This window comes from Bos javanicus, chromosome 20 (genome assembly GCF_032452875.1).
Source record: "Bos javanicus breed banteng chromosome 20, ARS-OSU_banteng_1.0, whole genome shotgun sequence".
NCBI lineage: Eukaryota > Metazoa > Chordata > Mammalia > Artiodactyla > Bovidae > Bos > Bos javanicus.
Genome location: NC_083887.1, coordinates 31,062,237 through 31,079,214, shown reverse-complemented (window position 1 = coordinate 31,079,214; position 16,978 = coordinate 31,062,237). Strand labels below are relative to the sequence as shown.

General features: G+C 40.8%; 1 protein-coding gene across 3 annotated transcripts in view; it reads left to right on the top strand.

Moving 5' to 3' along the window:
• The window catches only part of NNT (nicotinamide nucleotide transhydrogenase), a 92,281-nt gene that overhangs the window by 27,811 nt on the left and 47,492 nt on the right, over nucleotides 1–16,978 (top strand). The gene's annotated exons all lie outside the window — the stretch shown is intronic.

Here is a 16,978-nt window from a genome sequence, read left to right as displayed (position 1 = left end):
GTTATTGAATAATGAATACCAAGTTGACTCTTATTTTTTTCCCTTTCCAAAAGAAAGTGGGCCAGATAATGAGAGCTTACAGGTTCAGATTACTTGTGTTTGAACCTATAAAGGAGCTTCGCTTTCTCTAGGGGACTGTGGAGGATCAGGGGAAGCTGCTTTGTCATGGGGTTATGGGAAGTGGGAAGTTCTCTTCTGGCACTCCTCCCCCTGCCCCTGCCAAATCTGGCTAATATACACCTAACAGCAGGAGATTGATTGGCATCATATCTATGAGCTTGTGGGGGAAATTGTGCCTCCCAGGCTCTCCGTTGTGTCCTCTTTGCCCACATGGTACCTGACAGGTGAGCTGCTCTCTCCAGGTACTTCCATCCCCCTGGAGCTGGCCAGATGAAGCAGATAGTGGGAAGGTGATCTGGGCTCAGCCCCTAGAGGAATCTGTGTGTGGAAATGAGACTGGGGTTGGTTACTGGAGACAGGTGCAGACCAGACAGGACAGGAGCTGCTATTTGTGAAATCTGCTGGCAGCAGAGGACTCATGGACAAGCCACGGCAGGAGAGCACCTCAGGGTCATCCTTTCCTGTTGTGGCGGTGGCTGCTGGCTCACCTCTTACACAGTTGGTTTTGAAGGAGGTGAGGTAGCCTTTGCTGTAGCCACCATGTGACCGTTGAAAGGTTAGCAGGCTACTGGCCAGAGGAGTTAGGACCTGAGTAGATATAACAAGTGGCCAGTAGAGGGTGCTAAAGCATTTACTCATGCAGTAAAATGGGGAGGCTTTGAAGCTGGTAGTTTTAGTGAAGCCATATTCTTTATAAAGAACTGAGGATAATTTGGGCATAGTGTATAGAATTATCATTATTATTTTTAAAAATTTTTGTTGGAGTATGGTTGCTTTACAATGTTATGTTAGTTTCTACTGCACAGCATAGAATTATTATTGATTGTAAAGCTTTAAGTAATAGAACTCAAGACTTCTTGTATAAAAAACATTTGGACTTTCTGGGCCTACCCCACAAAGGGTTTTTTTTTTTTTAACCTAAAAAAGGGGCATATGATGAGTTGACTTGACTTTAACCTCTCATTTTTTTAAAAAAATAAATATCAATAGTTAATAGTAAGTATACTTTAGCAACAGGTCAAATTATATGATAGTGGAATATAATATATACTATACTATGCAAAAAGAAGTTGAGGAAGTTTTATGAATCTGTTTTGCTGAGCCTTTCCTGTTTTCAGTCTTTTCTGAAGCAACTGGCTCAGAGCACTTTAAACCTGTACAATGTCCTTGACCAGTGCCATTGACATGAGCTTGCACTCATAAGGCTGATCTTAAAGGACTTTTCTGTTACTTTTTTTAGTAAACCCTCCAAAAGAGAAAAGCTAATTCAAATATTATAAGGAAGATGGTCTTTTAAAGATCTTTCACATCCCTAGGGGACTGAAACTTGAAAGTACGAGCATTAAAAAAAAAAAAAAGATTGAATTATATAAAGGTCCACGTGCTCTTTGAAAAATAATGCCCTTGGCATTATACCCTTACTGACGTTTGTCCCAAGCCTTTGCATGTGTGTGTCTTGCTCTTGAAAGACTGCTGGAGCATAAGTTGTTCTAAAGTTTTCCTTGAGTGGATCCAAAGGGGATTAAGTCAAATGTCAGAAGTTCCCCAAGTAGCAATTCCTTAGACAGAGATCCTCTCGGCTGTGCTGAAGACCTGGCCAGGATAAGAACATTAAGAGAGGAGCATGGGCAGTTAGCTTGCTTCAGGCAGCAATCATGCTGAGTGGGTAAATTTTCATTCCTCCTAGGCACACATTAGTCAGTGGGCTTGGACACACAATTACATTGTACTTAGGAGGATCGTAGGTAGAATGAGATGTTTCTATAGCTAGCTGCTTATTATGCTGCCTGCTATCTTTTATTTTTTTAGTTTATTTTTAATTGAAGGATAATTGCTTTACAATATAGGTTTCATTTCTGGCACACATCAACATGAATTAGCCACAGGTACACATACGTCCCCTCCCTCTTGAATCTCCCTCCCACCCCCAACTCTTTCCCACCCCTCTAGGTTGTTAGAGAGCCTTGGTTTGAGTTCCCTGATTCACACTGCAAATTTTCATTGGCTATCTGTTTTACATACGGTAGTGTATGTGCTTCCACGCTACTTTCTCCATTTGTCTCACCCTCTCCTTCCTCCCCTCCACCCATGTCCATAGTCTGTTCTCTGTGTCTGCATCTCCACTACTGCCCTATGAATAGATTATCAGTACCATCTTTCTAGATTCCATGCTGTGTTGTGCTTAGTTGCACAGTCATGTCCGACTCTTTGTGATCCCATAGACTGACTCTATCCTGCCATGCTCCTCTGTCCATGAGGATTCTCCAGGCAAGAATACTGGAGTGGGTTGTGATGCCCTCCTCTAGGGGATCTTCGCAACCCAGGGATGGAACCCAGGTCTCCTGCATTGCAGGTGGATTCTTTGCCATCTGAGCCACCAGGGAAGCCCAAGAACACTGGAGTGGGTAGCCTATCTCTTCTCTAGGAGAACTTCCTGACTCAGGAATCAACCTCGGTCTCCTGCATTGCAGGCAGATTCTTTACCAGCTGAGCTTCCAGGGAAGCCCCTAGGTTCCATACATATGTGTTAATATACGATATTTATTTTTCTGTTTCTGACTTCACTTTGAAGTTCATCCACCTCATTAGAACTGACTCAAATGCATTCCTTTTTATGGCTAAGTAGTATTCCATTGTATTTATGTACCACAGCTGCTTTATCTATTCATCTGTCAATGGGCATCTGGTTTATGCTGTCTGGATCCTCTAGATCCTCTCAGTTGAGTTGTGCGATGGATGAGGGCTAGCATTTAACTTAATGGCAGGTAACTTCAAGAGAGGGCCTAGTGGAGAGTGTCAGTTTGTGGTTCTGTACCCACCAGGGAGCGCTCCCAACCTTCTTGTGACCTTTAGGGTCATCATTAAAAAGTACCTAGAGAGACTCTTCATAGACTTGGAATATTTAATCAGGGAGAGACTGAATCAGATTGAAAATCTGATTGGTAAGTTAGGACTTACAGGGGCCAGGTGAGGAGGAATTGCAGTGGTTTTGCACTGACTGTTTAAGCAGATTTTGCCTAAATTCCTGAGACACTTAGGAGTGCCATGGGGCACACAGTAAATCCACCCTGATGGAAATAGCCTTCTCCATTTAGGACCTTTCCTGATGGCCACCTGCTTACAAAGCATGAGCGTTGTGGGGTCACTTGACATTCCTGTTCTCCCCTTCCCCACCTCAGGTCCTGCCCTCATGTTGTAATGGCACTGGAAAGCCTGGAATTTTGTTTAATACGGACAGTAACTTGGACTGCTCGTGTTCCCAGCATTGTTAGATAAAGGCATCTACAGTCATCAGGATTGGAGCACATCCCCTCCCTCCCCACCCCCATCCTTACCTGTGCTCTGAATTTTGTACCCCTTGGTAAAGTGTTTGTTGCCTTTCCGTTTCTAGTCCCGGTTTAGCTTTGGGGCCTCATGTTAAACTAATTTCACGCTCCCTGGGCCTGATTTCAGTCCTGCTGGCTGCTGTGATCTGTACCAAGGCTGAGGATGTTCAGGCTTTAAACATATTGTTCTTTCTCTTGAGAATGCTGTCCCTGCCTTTCTCTGCCTTTTGAAGTCCTACTGAGCTCAGTAGTTACTCCCAGGGACAGAGGAGCCTGGTGGGCTGCCGTCTATGGGTCGCACAGAGTCGCACACGACTGATGCGACTTAGCAGCAGCAGCAGCAGCAGTTACTCCGTAGTTTCTGCTGTCCCCTACTTTGGAGTAAACACTCTTTTTCCCCCCCTGCATTTGTAGCATTTGCCTGTGGCTCGAATGCCAGCAGTGCTCAGCTCACTGCCCTGTCGTTGTCCCATCTCCCTGTGCCTCCAGAGTGCCTGGCTTATCTCTGCCATGGATGGTGCTTACCACGGAGCCTTGTATACAACAGTAGCTCAGCAGATGTTCCTGAGCTAATGTGGGTTCCTTCTTTTTTCTCAGTTGGTACAATCCCTTTCATTTTACCAATGCTATCCAAGGAAAGATAGAATACTCTTGGGTAGGAATACTGCAGAGGCTAGTCTTAAACTAAGAAAGGAAGCTAGTTTTCTTAAATTTTCGAAACTAGGACTCTTGCCATATTTGCAATTTGAGGCGATTAGCTAGGCCTCTCAGAAGAAAGACTTAGGAAGTAGTGGGATGGTCTGTTCAGGAGTTAGAAGTATCCTGTCAGCCAGCAGGGAGGCTATTCATTGGTTGATCATAAATTATAATGGGTTAAGCCATATATGCTTGGACCTTTTTAAGGCACAATGAAGATTAGGGTAACAGTACTTTTTATTTTTGGGCTTCCCCAGGGGCTCAGTGGTAAAGAATCCGCCTGCAAAGGACCTTTGTGGTAGTTTTGCATGACTCTGGGGAATTGGGAGGGGATGTTCTCCCTTGATATGCAAGGGCCTTGCACATACAAGAGCAAACCTAAGGGCTCTCACAGTCTCCTGAAAAATCAACACTGGTTCTCCATCAGATCTCCATCTGTCTCTTGGATTCCATCTTTCATATTGAGTAGAAATATAGTACAAAAGAGTAACTTTCCACAGTAATTTTCAAATCTGTTCTTTTAGGCAGGAGAATAATTGATTCAGCAATATACGTATCTTCATTTATGAAATTCCACAAAGATATTATTGTTTTGATAACTACTCAAGGTTATTCTCTAAAGTAAAGCTTTATTTTTCAGATTTATTCTTTTCATTCTGTAAGCATTGTGGTCCAATATGACAGAACTGTACAGATCAGTGATTTCCAACTTTTTTTGAAGAATGGTTTAACTTTCTTTTATTGACTAATCTGACTTATATACCAGCCTCCCCTCCAATAAATGCATTGTGTTATTGTATGGAATTTTGTAATATTACTTGTATGAAGTTTCATTTGTTTTGAGAATTTTGAAGGACAGAGAGAAATATTTAAATGTTGCAACATCAAGGGGTTGGTTACCACAGGCTGTCTACACATCTCTTTGTAACTTTCAGCAGAGCAGGACAACTTGTCATCAAGAAGAAGATGCCAAAGTTGTGAGGTTTTGCATCATGTCTCAGTCTTGACTGTTTAGAGTATGTTTGAGCGCATTTAGTGAGAGACTGGGCCAAATTAACAGATATCCGTTAGGAAGATTTATGGCATGGAATCTTCTGGTTTGGTCTGTTGTTTCTCCCAAAGTGTGTTGCAAGATTGGGGAGCATTGTGTTCCCCTCCCTGGCAGTCCTTGAGATGAAAAGAATTGGGAGACTGATGCTGCTCTGGTGAGGACGACCCAATAGAGTTACAGCTACAACCAGCACCTTCCACCATGTACGTTTCTGTTCTCCCTTCTTTCCTGTGTCTCAGTAAGAGTTAGGGTGGTCTAGCTGCCTAACAAATTCACCCCAGAGCTCAGACATTATAGACATTTATTTCCTGCTCAGTTAACAGGAATAAGGTGGTTGACACATTGGAGGGCAGCTCTCCTTGCAGTCTTCTGGGATTCAGGTATGACAGTATCACCATAATGGTGATGAGGCTCTGAAAGTCACTCAGGATACTGTCTCTGTTCCACTGACTAGTAGCAAAAGGCCATGGAGGAGTGTGCATGGGATGCCAGGAAGCGGCACATACCACCTATGCTTACATTTCTCTTGCTAAAGACCTAGTCACGTGGTCAGACCTAACTGTGACGGAAGCTGGAAATTGTAGTCTAACAGTGCCCGCAGAAATAAGAGAACATTGTGGTAGTTTGCTAAGGCTGCCATAACAAAATCTCACAGACTTGGCGGGTGGGGGGTGGTGGTGGTGTTGCTTAAATGATAGAAATTTATTTTCTTACTGTCTGGAGCCTAGAAGTCCAAGATCAAGGTGTCGGCAGGTTTGGTTTCTTCTGAGGCTTCTTTCCTAGGCTTGCAGAGAGCCTCTTCTGCTGTGTCTTGGTGTCTTTTTTTTCGTGTGTGTGTCCTCATGGTCTCTTGTTTTAAGGATACCAGTCATACTGGACTGGAGCCCACCCTGATGGCCTCATTTAATGTAATCATCTATTTAGAGGTTCTACCTCCAAATATAGTCGTATTCCAAGTTACTGTGGGTTAGGGCTTCAACATATGAATTTTTCTGGGGACACAATTCAGCCCATAGCAAATGTGGATTTTGGTGAGGAGCTAAAAGCTGCTTTCCTCTTCCCCTATACTGTGTGTGTGCTCAGTCACTTCAGTTGTGTCTGACTCTTTGCGACCCTATGGACCATAGCCCACCAGACTCCTCTGCCCATGGAATTTTCTAGGCAAGAGTACTGAAGTGGGGTGGCATTTCCTTCTCCAGGGGATCTTCCTGACCCAGGGATTGAACCTGCGTCTCTTGCATTGCAGGCGAATTCTTTACCACTGAGCCACTGGGGACATCACTTATAACTGCTTATGTTTAATCCATTCATTGGTGATCAGATCATGGATTTAGAACCAGACAGAGTAGATTCAAATTCTAGTTCCACTACTTAACAGCTGATGTGTCTCTCTTAACTTCAGATTCCTCATCTCTGAAAAGGAGGTAAACATTTTCATCTTACAGAGCTGTTTTGAGGATTTGTTAAGGGAAAAAGCCCAGCGTAGGGCCTGGCACGTAGAGTATTAGCATAATCTCCTTTCTTCCGTTGGTGATGCCTGTCTTGCAGATGGTACCCAGACTGAACAGCTCGTTAAATTTTGCAGTAGAAAGTCTGGACATTCTTGAGCATTTCGTGGTATGTCAGAAATAGTCTCTGAAATCTTCAAGCTTATGGACATAACTCATGAAGTTACAAAACTGTTGCCATTAGATGGCAATCTAGCATGGATTTCACTGTGGAAAACCGTGACTTGCTTTTCATCTGACTTTTCTGAAGATATCTGTTTCATTAAGGCTTTTTTGTCAATCTCATTCTAAGTTTTCTGACATGGAAAAGAAAATAAACAGTATTATTTCTATTAAAAAATAACTTCCTAATTGTTTTATAAATTAGTGTATAATAAATATTCATTAATCTTTTTAGGGGTTTTGGTAGCTGAGGTACACCTAGATGGGCTTCCCAGGTGGTGCTGGTGGTAAAGAATCTGCCTGCCAGTGCAGAAGACACCCATCCCTGGGTGGGCAGGATCCCCTGGAGAAGGGAATGGCAACCCACTCCAGTACTCTTGCCTGGAGAATTCCATGGACAGAGGAGCCAGGCAGGCTACAGTTCATGGGATTGTAAAGTTAGACACAACTGTGTGACTGACTGTTGCTTAATGTAATGCATATTTACATATGTATTATATAATATACATTTCCTTTTTATGTTACCATTTAAGTTTGGTAGGTTGTTTTCCTTTTTTTTAGAATTCCCATAGATTGTGATTCCATGGTAAAGCCTTGACTAATTTTTATCTATACAGAATTTTATAGCTATAACAGGTAAATTATTAAGGTAATCCTGGAAAAATTTTTATAAATGTATTCTCTAGTTATTGGGTAAAGGCTTGTTTTTAGGTTTCTTCTTTAAATCTTTAGGGATTTCTCTAATCTGCTAAAACATGCTGTTACCCTTTTTGCTAAGTATTACATTTAGAAATATCTTGAGGCATCCAATTTGTAAAAGTCAAATTTTTGCCAGCCTGACTTTATTTCTGGTTCCTTATACAAATAATTAATTAGGCAGAGAAAATTTTTGTCTAGTTCCAAGAATAGCATTCACATGTAACGTACTCTACTTGACTATTTAAGCTTAGGTCAGGATCATTCCGTACTCCCCGGTGGCTCAGATGGTAAAGACTCTGCCTGCAATGTGGGAGACCCTGATGGGTCAGGAAGATCCCCTGGAGGAGGGCATGGCAACCCACTCCGGTGTCCTTGCCTGGAGAATCCCATGGTAGAGGAGCCTGGAGGGCTACAGTCCATGGGGTTGCAAAGAGTTGGACATGACTGAGCGACCAGCACTTTCACTCTCAGAATCTCTTTCTGTTCACAAACACAGCTATCTGTAGCCTCTCCAGTGATAACAGAGCTGGAGGGGGTTGGATCTGTGTGTTGCTCTGTCTACCACACTTGGCAGAATCAGAGACTCATTAGATCAGTGGATCAAAATGTTCAGCAGTTTTTTGCCACATCCGATCTGTTACGTAACCAATGATCTCTTTTTTCCTTATGTATACATATATTTGTATAAAAAGCCTTTTGTCCTGATCTGTAACATTTTTACATTTTAAGACTCAATATCTGAACCCCATCTGTGATTTTGAAATTCCAAAAGAGCCTTTGGTGTATATAAGTTAGAATGCCTTCGGCTGCCAGAAGCAGACATTCCAGCACAATCTGCCTTAAACCAGAAAGGAGATTTGTTGGATCTTGTAACTGAAAAAACTGGGCTTCCTTTGTGGCTCAGCTGGTAAAGAATCTGCTTGCAATGTGGGAGATCTCAGTTCGATTCCTGGGTTGGAAAGATCCCCTGGAGAAGGGAAAGGCTACACACTCCAGTATTCTGGCCTGGAGAATTCCACTGACGATAGCCCACGGGGTCACAAGGAGTCAGACACGACTGACTTTCACTTGTCACTTGTAATGGAAAAAAGTCCAGTTATAACTGGAGAGGTATGCTCTGGGAAACCCTGCTGGGCTCGTTTGTCCTCTCAGCTCGGCCCTCTCTGGTTGGTTTCATCCTCAGGGATGAAAGGCAAGGGTAGAGGGGTAGAGGCAGAAGTAGCTTCAGGCCTCAGTGTGCACAGCACATTACACCACCAGAGGACAAGGCAAGCCGAGTCTGATGACTCCCTCTTGAAGAGCAAGGAAACTTCTTTTTCAGAAGCCCTTAGCACACTTTCCCTCATTCTTACTTACTTTGATTGGGTAATGTCTTCACTTTTAAAAAAATTTATTTTTACTTATTTATCTGGGTCTTAGTTGGAGCATGTTGGATCTAGTTTCCTGACCAGGGATTGAACCTGTGCCCCCTGCATTGGTAGCTCAGAGTCTTAGCCACCAAAGAAGTCCCAACATCACTACTTTTGAACCAATCAGTGTAGGCTGGGCCCCTCAACTTACACCTGGATTTCTGAACAGGTCATCAATAAGTTATCCTTGGGCCAGCCAGGCCTGCCTTTGGAGTAGTTTCAGGTCATTTCTCCTTAAAGCTCATGGACTATGTCGAGAAAATGAAAGTCAGAGTAGTGACAAGAGGATGCTGTATAAACACCAGTGCTCAATGTAAAATTGTGTTCTTGAATAATATTCCTTAATGCATAAATACTACAGTTCAGAGCATCTTTACATGCTCTGTTTTGCATGTAGTCAATATAGGAGTGTATTATATTAAAATTATCCTTGTGTTTATAGTACTTGTTCACAAGAAATCTATTTTGGTTTGGATAAATACATTTAATAAGTTATATTATTAATTTCTTTGTTACTATGTTAAATATACTATGTTCTTGTTAAAGCAGAAAGTTTTTCTTGAGCCTGCTTAATTTGATGCCTTAGAGGCCAGGAAGTTAGGAATTTCCCCATCTGATTAAATGCCATTGAATAATTCCAGTAAGTAATGCTAAATGTTCTTTGGAATTATTATAAAACTTTGTGGTAAACCTTTTTCATCTTGGTGTCTTGTTGTTCTTAATATTTTTAGTGGTTTCCTCTGAATTTTCCTCTTTTTTTTTTTTTTTTTTGGTGTCATTAAAGTTGTGTCTGTGAGGGCTTGATTCTTTTTCTGCTAAGGCAGAATCTGAAAATTCATTATTTCAGATGACCATGTTAGACCTGATTTACTCAGAGAGGTGTAAATAACATTTTGTAGAACTTTCCAGTAAAGGTTTAGCTGTTGGTGTTTAGTTTAAGCTAAGTCTCTCTATTTGAATTTAGTGTTGTAGAGGCCAATGGTATATTCTTTTGCCACATAGCAGGAAGTTGTTAAAGCTATTTTTAGAAACCCAGGTGCTGCCAGTGCAGGACACTTAAGAGACATGGGTTTGATCCCTGGGTTAGGAAGATTCCCTAGAGGAGGGCACAGCTACCCACTCCAATATTCTTGTCTGGAGAATCTATGGACAGAGGAGCCTGGAGGGCTACAGCCCATAAGGTTGCAAAGAGTCGGACACATGCGACTTAGCATGCAGTCTTTTCTAGAAGTTTTTGAATTTGCCACTTTAACAACTACATCTTCAGTTCAGTTCAGTTGCTCAGTCGTGTCCGACTCTTTGCGACCCCATGAATTGCAGCACGCCAGGCCTCCCCGTCCATCACCAACTCCCGGAGTTCACCCAGACTCAGGTCCATCGAGTCAGTGATGCCATCCAGCCATCTCATCCTCTGTTGTCCCCTTCTCCTTCTGCCCCCAATCCCTCCCAGCGTCAGAGCCTTGTCCAATGAGTCAACTCTTCGCATGAGGTGGCCAAAGTATTGGAGTTTCAGCTTTAGCATCATTCCTTCCAAGAAATCCCAGGGCTGATCTCCTTCAGAATGGACTGGTTGGATCTCCTTGCAGTCCAAGGGACTCTCAAAAGTCTTCTCCAACACCACAGTTCAAAAGCATCAATTCTTCGGCACTTAGCTTTCTTTATAGTTCAACTCTCACATCCATACATGACTACTGGAAAAACCATAGCCTTGACTAGATGAACCTTTGTTGGCAAAGTAATGTCTCTGCTTTTGAATATGCTGTGTAGGTTGGACATAACTTTCCTTCCAAGGAGTAAGCTTCTTTTAACTACATCTTAGTATTCATTTAATAAGAAAACACAAGAGTATGAAAGCTACTATTAATTCAGTCACATTTCAGAATAAATATGTGTGACGCACTGCCATATAGGCACACATCAAGAAACAGTGCCCATGTGTGAGGCACATTTTCAGCCTGCAGTCAGTTCTGCGTGTACACAGAGATTCAAGAATACCTTATATTAATCTGTGGCACCTCTTGTCTGCTATTACTGTTTAGTCACTAAGTCGTTCTGACTCTTTTGTGACCCCATGGACTGTAGCCCACCAGGCTTCTCTGTCCATGGAATTTCCCAGGCAAGAATACTGGAGTGGGTTGTCATTTCCTTCTCCAGGGGATCTTCCTGAACCCCTGTCTCCTGCATTGGCAGGCAGGTTCTTTACCAGTGAGCTACCAGGGAAGCCCATGGCACCTCTACTTACCCCAAATAATGGTCATCCAGTTGGGAAACTCTGTAATTAGTGTTATAAAATATCTCAGTTATTCTCCTAATAAAAATGCTCCCTAATCTTCGAATGCAACCTCCTTCAGTTCTAAACTGTTAGACCTCAGAGCTATAAGTACAGCTTTCCTTCCCCAGTTAGCCTGCACATGGTAGGCACTGAATGGGTATCACTTGAGTCAGTGCATAGATGAATACTTGAATGATGACTATGAGTGCATGATGTTCTAGATTGTCTTGGCAAAAGTACGGAAGTAAACTCCCAACTGGGAGGGAACTGAGTAATCTTACCAGGAACTTAATGTTCATGAACCAAAAGAAACCAAGAAATAGTTCATGAAGTTGGACATCTTCCCACACCTTTAACCCACAGTTTGTTTTGTGTCAGGAAATATATTAATATTTTTTTCTCCTTGTTGAGTTTTTTCAATCTCCTTTTTTTGAGGAGGGTGGTTTGAAGAGATGTAAGTTTTGGTCTTTTTGTGTTTCTCATCTTCTGCAAATAAATGATAAAATCAACAGAAATGAGCAGTCAAAAGGGGAAAGCCCAAGCATGCCTCTAGAAAAACCCTTGTATCTGCCTCCGTTTATTAATCTTTCTGCCTCCTTATACAGTCCTGTCCTGAAACACCTGATATGCTTATTTGATCTTTTATCCATATGTCTAGGACCTGTACTGGGCTGTCACTGGGGTATTATGGGACATCTCTAAACGTTGGATTTATTCTTTTCTGTGTTATATGTTATATAAAAAAAACTCTGTGTGCATCTTCCTGTTTGCTATCCATCCTTAGTTATGATTCTGTCTCCCTGTGTAAGTATTTGGGTTCAGTCTTTGAAAGGCTTTCCTAACTGTATAGCTTCCTTTGCTGTAGCAGGGAGGGCAGAGGATTTTGAGTGAAGTGTTTTCTGTTGGTAAGTAAACAGACTGGGTAAGGGTTATTTCTTAATTATTTTAATTGTTATTTCTTAATTATTTTAATTCTTCTAGTACAACTAACTCTTTAATCTCTGTCCTCTACTTAAAGGGGAAACTGGTTGTGATTATGCTTTGTTTGTTTATTTTTATAAAAATAGTGTGTGACTTTTGTTGGAAATACAGTAGAGTACAAAGTAGAAAATAAAGATCATTTGTGATCCTTCTACTCAGTGAAAAATACTATTAACATTTTACCATTTCCTTTCAGCCTTTTTCCCATGCATTTTTATCACATTAGATGAAGATAAAATAGCTTTCTTACTTACCCCACTAAATACTCTTTTAAGTTTCCCCCTTAATATAATAAGTCATTAAGAACTCTCTATACATATTTTAATGGTTTTGTTAGAATTTTCTTGTTTGAATGTACTGTATTTTATTTAACTGTTCTCCCAAAGTTAAGCTTTTTATGTATTTCCAGTTTTTGTCAATTAAAAATGATATACTAACATTTTTTTCTGCTTTATTCCTATATCTGTATTTTCAGTTATTTCCCCAGGATTAATCAAATCTGGGAAGTAGAATTAGTAGATGAATATTAGTATTTTTGGCAATTTGGTAAACACTTGATAAACTATGCTTTCCTGGAAGATTATGTAGTTCCTAATCTCATCAGTAGATCGTCCATTTCAGCAGTATTCAAGATTTTGTTGACTCTTTCACTTTGAGGGCAAAAATATATCCCATTCTTTGTACTTGCATTTCTTTTTCTTTCTTTTTTTAATATATTATTGTTTTAGATTGGATTATAATTGCTTTACAATGTTGTGTTAGTTTCTGCTATGCAACAACATAAATCAGTTATATGTGTGCATTTGTGCCTTCCCTCTTGAGCCTCCCTTCCGCCCCACCCCCCATCTTACCCCTTTAGGTCATCACAGAACACCCAGCTGAGCTCTCTGTGCTGTATAGGAGCTTCCAACCAGCTATCTGTTTTACACATGGTAGTATATATATGTGTGTGTTCTCACATTTCTTTGGTTCTTACTGAGGGTGAACTGTTTTCATTGGGTTGTTACCTTTCTATTGAATTATCCATTTGCATTTGCTGCTCATTTATCTATTAGGATCTTAGTGTAGTGTTTTGTTTCTATTTGAATTTCCATGAACTTTTTATTGTATTAATTTTTTGTCATGTTTATGTTCTTCTGAGGATAGTAATATATACCTTTTCATATTTAAATTTCTTGACATTTTCCTTTGTAATTTTTCCCATTGCTGAAATTTAAGAAGTACTTTTCAGTCTAAAGACAAGAGAGAGATTTACCAAGGATATCTTTTCTTCTTCTCTTTGTGGGGTGATTCTTTTATAATTAATTCTAACCTATAGAGTTCAGAGTTTAATTTGAAATAAATGTTAGGTTTGGGTGGATTTCCTCCTGAAAAGCTAACTAATCATCTTATTAATTTTTGTTCTTTCCATTTTGTAATGCCACACTTAGCATTTATTACATTTTTGTCACAGTAGGCCATCAGGGTAAGATAGTATTTTGAAATATCCTTCTCAGTCTTTCCCTCTCTTGACCTAATCTTTTGAGGATTTGCTCATTTGGAATTTTTATGTACTATTCTGCTCCTCTTTTGGCTCTGTTTTTTCTCTTCTGTTTTTAATTTGCATTTCTGCACTTTTCAGAATTTTCAGTAAATTAGTCCACATGTGAGTTCTTAAAGACAGCTGCACTGTTACATTCATCATTGTATTCCCTGTAGCCCTTATTGAATTTTTAAAGCAATAACATTAAAGCAAGCTCTTCTAGAAAACTTGGGAGATAAGAAAAAGCATAAAGAAGAAAATAAATTAGTCTTACCACTCAAAGATATCCTGATGTTGTTAAACATACTCTATAAAATTTGCTAGGAACTATATACATGTGTACTTAGTCACTCAGTCGAGTCTGACTGTTTGTGACCCCATGGACTACAGCCTGCCAGGCTATCCTGTCCATGGAATTCTCCAGGCAATACTAGAGTGGGTTGCCATGCCCTCCTCCAGGGGATCTTCCTGACCCAGGAATCAAACTGGGGTCTCCTGCATTGCAGGTGAATTCTTTACCAGCTGAATTACCAGGGAAGCCCAGGAACTATATAGTATTTGTAGTATTTTGTGTGTGTATGTGTGTGTGTGTGTGTGTGTGTGTGTGTGTGTATGCTTGAAACATTCATATATATGTGTATAATTCTATTTTTTACTAAATGGGAGCATCCTATACATACTGTTTTGTTGTGTACTTTTTACTTGTAATAATTCCATGTTTTTTTTAAACATTCCTCTGTGACTTTAAATATATTTTTTTGACTTACATTCCCATTATTTGGCTATATACTAAATAAAATATTTTATGTGAAAGAAAATGCTATTCTTTCAAAGAGATTGAATTTCAGAGTGATAATACGGTCAGACCACCTGTTATCTCTGTTGCAGCAAAAATATGTGTGTGTGTGTGAGCCACTGTAGAATGGCTTTGTGTAGGTTGAATAAGTAAAATCAAAGAAGAGAAATAGGTGGTACATTAGATGTTTTCTAGGGAGCCTAAATGGTTTTGGCCACTTGACATCTTATAAAGTGGGCAGCATTACAGATCCAGGGTCTGAGCTGTAGCTATAGTTATCTCAGAAGGAAGAAGGAATTCAGAATTTTGGGGGCAGGAGATGTTAGTTAGATGCCAAATCAAATTTGTGAGGTCAATGGTTGTAAAGTCGGTGCAGTTAGAAGTCAAAGGGGGTAGACCTGTATCTAAATTGGTTATAGCCAAAAGAGTAGTTTAAGGCATGTCAGCCTAAGACCAGAGGGCACAAGACAGGTGGGAGGAAAAACTGTGACAAACATGAGTCTGGTTAATAGAGATGAGGCTCTGTTAGATGGGGCTTAGTAGAGATGAGGCACTAGAAGTGAGTAGTGACGACAGTCAAATTTACCCCTTTAAATCTGCTCCCTTATGTGGAAGCAACTCTATCACCCATAGCTTTAAATAACTGCAGAACTGAGCAGCATGACCTTTATTTTGGAGAGTCCTCAGATGTGTGTGGTTTGTATCCCCAGATTCCCATTGGACTGTAGCGTGGGAGCCTAGAGGAAAGGAATTCAAAATTCCAGAGAATTTTGAGAAGTAGTGAAGCCACCAGGACTTCTGGGAGTTGCCTTTGGGAAAGTGAAGTGAAATTCGTTCCGTCGTGCCTGACTCTTTGCGACCCCCATGGACTTCTCCAGGCCAGAATACTGGAATGGGTAGCCTTTCTCTTCTCCAGGGGATCTTCCCAACCCAGGGGTTGAACCCAGGTCTCCTGCATTGCAGGCAGATTCTTTACCATCTGAGCCACCAGGGAAGCCCAAGAATACTGGAGTGGGTAGCCTATCCCTTCTCTAGGGGATCATCCCAACCCAGGAACCGAACAGGAGGTGTCCTGCATTGCAGGCGGATTCTTTACCAACTGAGCTATCAGGGAAGCAAAGACCTCCGCATTCTTGCTCCTTTCCACGGGGACTCAGAAGAGAGCCCCAGATCTTCCCTAACAAACCAGTATGGTTGGAGCAGACAGACCACTGGAGCAGTAATGAGAAGGAATGCTAGGCAGAGTGCTTCAGCTGGGGGAGAAAGGCCTTCAGTCACAGGAGACTTAGGAGTTGGGCTTGATCTTGAAAGTGTTAAGTTTGCATTGAGAAAGGAGGTACAACCACTTGTATCTTTACAGCTGTTTTTTTCACATGTGCTACAAAGAAAGGTTATTTTTCTTTTTCAAATCACATGTATTCCAGTCAAATAGTCTGAAAAACAGATTATTATAATGAAAATTTTACTTTTAGTTGATTTCCATTTATAAAATTGACAGTGTTTTTACTAAAATTCACTCAGAGTTGAAAACTTTCAGAAGAAGAAATAATTAGCCTATTAGCTCTCTGCTTTCCGATAGTCAATCTCACAAGTTCATGCCCTTTTTCTTTTGGCTTAGATATTTACATTGTTTTGTGAAACTTGAACAAGATATTATACCCACCATGGGAGCCCCTGTTGAACATACTGATGGATGTATGTTAGCTTGAAAAATCCTTGTGTTCGGTGCTTTATCCTCTATGTAAGAATTAGTATATAATTTAAAGTATGAAATACCTCGTGAAGAGTATGCTCCGTGAGAACACGGATCTTTTCTGTTTATCTACCAGTAAATTCCCAGCACCAGTCATGGAACTCGACTCAACAGAGGTACAGAATAAATACTTTCATTGAGTGGGAATAAAAATGTATGGGTGATTTCTAAGATTTTTTGGAGTTCTGGTATTCTGTTATTTCCATATCATGGTACTCCTCTGTCTCTTCTTGAAGTTATCCTGTATTAAATTAAGGTTCCCAAGTGGTGCTAGTAGTAAAGAACCTGTCTGCCAACACAGGAGACATAAGAGATGTGGGGTTCGATCCTTGGGTTGGGAAGATCACCTGGAGGAGGGCAACCCACTCCAATATACTTGCCTGGAGAAACCCCTTGGACAGAGGAGCCTGGCGGGCTACAGTCCATGGCGTCACAAAGAGTTGGACATGACTGAGGCGACTTGGCACGCACAGCACAATATAGTATGTGGGAAAATCTGGTGACATCGGTTCAGATGACTGGAAATACTATGTTGGAATTCATAGATTACTACTGAATATTCCCTTGACATTTGTGATGTTTATGAACTGTCCAATTTGCATGCACACAGTTTCCTTACTAGCTTGTTTATTATGCATTTACAAAAAACAGGCAAAATGTTGATTTTTTTTTTTCTCACAAGT